Source organism: Babylonia areolata, unplaced genomic scaffold, assembly GCF_041734735.1.
Source record: "Babylonia areolata isolate BAREFJ2019XMU unplaced genomic scaffold, ASM4173473v1 tig00018720, whole genome shotgun sequence".
In the NCBI taxonomy this organism is placed as follows: domain Eukaryota; kingdom Metazoa; phylum Mollusca; class Gastropoda; order Neogastropoda; family Buccinidae; genus Babylonia; species Babylonia areolata.
In genome coordinates this window covers 12,501-17,193 of record NW_027468457.1, presented here as the reverse complement: position 1 = coordinate 17,193, position 4,693 = coordinate 12,501, and the positions used below count along the sequence as shown (strand labels likewise).

At 50.2% G+C, this 4,693-nt stretch overlaps 1 long non-coding RNA gene across 1 annotated transcript; it reads right to left on the bottom strand.

Annotated features, from left to right (window-relative positions):
• Positions 1 to 1,017: 1,017 nt before the first annotated feature.
• LOC143278933 (uncharacterized) lies at positions 1,018 to 4,340 on the bottom strand. The gene is made up of 6 exons (XR_013054521.1): positions 4,134 to 4,340; positions 3,490 to 3,656; positions 2,846 to 3,012; positions 2,202 to 2,368; positions 1,558 to 1,724; positions 1,018 to 1,080 (listed from the first exon to the last, which is right to left on the bottom strand). It is a non-coding gene; the product is annotated as an uncharacterized LOC143278933 (long non-coding RNA).
• Between the last annotated feature and the right edge of the window lie 353 nt (positions 4,341 to 4,693).

The following is a 4,693-nucleotide window of genomic DNA, read 5'->3' as shown; positions in this document are numbered from 1 at the left end:
CTGCGTGCCCCCGGGAGACGGTTGCAGCGCCAGTTGGGACCGCTGCTCACAGAAACGAGGGCTGAGCTCTTTCCGTGGGCGGTCCGCGGCAGCACTATCAACTGAAACCACCGGACAACAGATTCAGGGCCTGAGAGTGCAACGAATCCATCGGTCTCGGCGGGAGGCGCGCCAAGAAGAAGAAGGAGGAGGAGGAGACCAGACCGGACCGGACCGGACCCCACCCTTTCTTCCTCCTCGACACCGTCTCCCGCCCGTTTCCACGTGCCGGACGACGCCCGGTTAGAGACGGGCGCGCCCTTGACGAGATGAAGCAGGCGTTACGCTTTGGGACGCCGAAGGGGCTGGGGAGCACCAACGACCGTCAGTGAGGGAGGAGAGAAAACGCTTCTCTCGACCCGTCGTCAGCGAACGCACCGAACCTTCTACGGACCGTGAGACGCCGGCCGACAAGCCGAGCCCCGGCAAAGGAAGCCCGGCGAGGCGGCCGTGCGCGTTCACACTTGGACGCGCAGGCGGGAAGCTCGGCAGCCGGGCGGGTAGCCTGCGGGGAGCTGGTGGGCTCCCGAGACTCCCGTCCCCCGACTCGGGCCTCGCACGCCGAGCGGTCGCTAGCTTGCCAGTGCAAAAGACAGAAGCGCGGGGGCAGTAAAGCCAGGCGGACGGGTCGACCGTTGCCGGCTGTGCGCCGACCGGAGCGATCCGCCACGCCACGCCGCGTCCCCCACAACCAGGGTGTCGCATAAGGCGCTGCGAAGGTGGACCTTGATCCACATTGGGCAGAGCCTGAGTTGAGGCCCCCCAGCACGTGCCTGGGGACCAGGCGTTGAGGAGTAGGCCTTTTTTTGAGGGCCCAGAAAGTATTTTGGCAATTGTAGCGAGGTTTTGGAGTTTTATCCACAACCTTTACCTGCCTTTTTTTCTCTCCGAGCATGCCAAAGTTGAGAGAAAACGCCGTTTGGCATGGACAGGAGCAGGCGTGACGACCAGGTCTTTTTTTTGGTCTTTTTTTTCACAGCGCCGGAAGGATTCAGGCAATTCTCCAAAGCCGGTTACTTTTATCCACAACCTTTACTGGACCTTTTTTTTCTTTTTTTCCTTTTTTCTCTCTCCGAGCATGCCAAAGTTGATAGAAAACGCGGTTCGGCATGGACGGGAGCAGGCGTTGAGGAGTAGGCCTTTTTTTGAGGGCCCAGAAAGTATTTTGGCAATTTTTTACTTTTTTATCCACAACCTTTACCTGCCTTTTTTTCTCTCCGAGCATGCCAAAGTTGAGAGAAAACGCCGTTTGGCATGGACGGGAGGAGGTGTGGAGGAGTAGTCCATTTTTGAATGGCAGCGGAAAGATTTTGGCAATTGTAGCGAGGTTCTTCGGACTTTTATCCACAACCTTTACCTGCCTTTTCCTCAGCGAGCATGCCAAAGTTGAGAGAAAACGCCCTTCGCCATTGACGGGACCAGACGTTGACGACTACGTCTTTCTTTTTTTCACGGCGCCTGAACGATTTGGGCAATTCTCCACAGCGCGTTTACTTTTTATCCACAACCTTTACCTGCCTTTTCCTCAGCGAGCATGCCAAAGTTGAGAGGAAAACGCCGTTTGGCATGGACAGGAGCAGGCGTTGACGACCAGGTCTTTTTTTTGGTCTTTTTTTTTCACAGCGCCGGAAGGATTCAGGCAATTCTCCAAAGCCGGTTACTTTTATCCACAACCTTTACTGGACCTTTTTTTTCTTTTTTTCCTTTTTTCTCTCTCCGAGCATGCCAAAGTTGATAGAAAACGCGGTTCGGCATGGACGGGAGCAGGCGTTGAGGAGTAGGCCTTTTTTTGAGGGCCCAGAAAGTATTTTGGCAATTTTTTACTTTTTTATCCACAACCTTTACCTGCCTTTTTTTCTCTCCGAGCATGCCAAAGTTGAGAGAAAACGCCGTTTGGCATGGACGGGAGGAGGTGTGGAGGAGTAGTCCATTTTTGAATGGCAGCGGAAAGATTTTGGCAATTGTAGCGAGGTTCTTCGGACTTTTATCCACAACCTTTACCTGCCTTTTCCTCAGCGAGCATGCCAAAGTTGAGAGAAAACGCCCTTCGCCATTGACGGGACCAGACGTTGACGACTACGTCTTTCTTTTTTTCACGGCGCCTGAACGATTTGGGCAATTCTCCACAGCGCGTTTACTTTTTATCCACAACCTTTACCTGCCTTTTCCTCAGCGAGCATGCCAAAGTTGAGAGGAAAACGCCGTTTGGCATGGACAGGAGCAGGCGTTGACGACCAGGTCTTTTTTTTGGTCTTTTTTTTTCACAGCGCCGGAAGGATTCAGGCAATTCTCCAAAGCCGGTTACTTTTATCCACAACCTTTACTGGACCTTTTTTTTCTTTTTTTCCTTTTTTCTCTCTCCGAGCATGCCAAAGTTGATAGAAAACGCGGTTCGGCATGGACGGGAGCAGGCGTTGAGGAGTAGGCCTTTTTTTGAGGGCCCAGAAAGTATTTTGGCAATTTTTTACTTTTTTATCCACAACCTTTACCTGCCTTTTTTTCTCTCCGAGCATGCCAAAGTTGAGAGAAAACGCCGTTTGGCATGGACGGGAGGAGGTGTGGAGGAGTAGTCCATTTTTGAATGGCAGCGGAAAGATTTTGGCAATTGTAGCGAGGTTCTTCGGACTTTTATCCACAACCTTTACCTGCCTTTTCCTCAGCGAGCATGCCAAAGTTGAGAGAAAACGCCCTTCGCCATTGACGGGACCAGACGTTGACGACTACGTCTTTCTTTTTTTCACGGCGCCTGAACGATTTGGGCAATTCTCCACAGCGCGTTTACTTTTTATCCACAACCTTTACCTGCCTTTTCCTCAGCGAGCATGCCAAAGTTGAGAGGAAAACGCCGTTTGGCATGGACAGGAGCAGGCGTTGACGACCAGGTCTTTTTTTTGGTCTTTTTTTTTCACAGCGCCGGAAGGATTCAGGCAATTCTCCAAAGCCGGTTACTTTTATCCACAACCTTTACTGGACCTTTTTTTTCTTTTTTTCCTTTTTTCTCTCTCCGAGCATGCCAAAGTTGATAGAAAACGCGGTTCGGCATGGACGGGAGCAGGCGTTGAGGAGTAGGCCTTTTTTTGACAGCGCCGGAAATTTTTTGGCAATTTTTTACTTTTTTATCCACAACCTTTACCTGCCTTTTTTTCTCTCCGAGCATGCCAAAGTTGAGAGAAAACGCCGTTTGGCATGGACGGGAGGAGGTGTGGAGGAGTAGTCCATTTTTGAATGGCAGCGGAAAGATTTTGGCAATTGTAGCGAGGTTCTTCGGACTTTTATCCACAACCTTTACCTGCCTTTTCCTCAGCGAGCATGCCAAAGTTGAGAGAAAACGCCCTTCGCCATTGACGGGACCAGACGTTGACGACTACGTCTTTCTTTTTTTCACGGCGCCTGAACGATTTGGGCAATTCTCCACAGCGCGTTTACTTTTTATCCACAACCTTTACCTGCCTTTTCCTCAGCGAGCATGCCAAAGTTGAGAGGAAAACGCCGTTTGGCATGGACAGGAGCAGGCGTTGACGACCAGGTCTTTTTTTTGGTCTTTTTTTTTCACAGCGCCGGAAGGATTCAGGCAATTCTCCAAAGCCGGTTACTTTTATCCACAACCTTTACTGGACCTTTTTTTTCTTTTTTTCCTTTTTTCTCTCTCCGAGCATGCCAAAGTTGATAGAAAACGCGGTTCGGCATGGACGGGAGCAGGCGTTGAGGAGTAGGCCTTTTTTTGAGGGCCCAGAAAGTATTTTGGCAATTTTTTACTTTTTTATCCACAACCTTTACCTGCCTTTTTTTCTCTCCGAGCATGCCAAAGTTGAGAGAAAACGCCGTTTGGCATGGACGGGAGGAGGTGTGGAGGAGTAGTCCATTTTTGAATGGCAGCGGAAAGATTTTGGCAATTGTAGCGAGGTTCTTCGGACTTTTATCCACAACCTTTACCTGCCTTTTCCTCAGCGAGCATGCCAAAGTTGAGAGAAAACGCCCTTCGCCATTGACGGGACCAGACGTTGACGACTACGTCTTTCTTTTTTTCACGGCGCCTGAACGATTTGGGCAATTCTCCACAGCGCGTTTACTTTTTATCCACAACCTTTACCTGCCTTTTCCTCAGCGAGCATGCCAAAGTTGAGAGGAAAACGCCGTTTGGCATGGACAGGAGCAGGCGTTGACGACCAGGTCTTTTTTTTGGTCTTTTTTTTTCACAGCGCCGGAAGGATTCAGGCAATTCTCCAAAGCCGGTTACTTTTATCCACAACCTTTACTGGACCTTTTTTTTCTTTTTTTCCTTTTTTCTCTCTCCGAGCATGCCAAAGTTGATAGAAAACGCGGTTCGGCATGGACGGGAGCAGGCGTTGAGGAGTAGGCCTTTTTTTGAGGGCCCAGAAAGTATTTTGGCAATTTTTTACTTTTTTATCCACAACCTTTACCTGCCTTTTTTTCTCTCCGAGCATGCCAAAGTTGAGAGAAAACGCCGTTTGGCATGGACGGGAGGAGGTGTGGAGGAGTAGTCCATTTTTGAATGGCAGCGGAAAGATTTTGGCAATTGTAGCGAGGTTCTTCGGACTTTTATCCACAACCTTTACCTGCCTTTTCCTCAGCGAGCATGCCAAAGTTGAGAGAAAACGCCCTTCGCCATTGACGGGACCAGACGTTGACGACT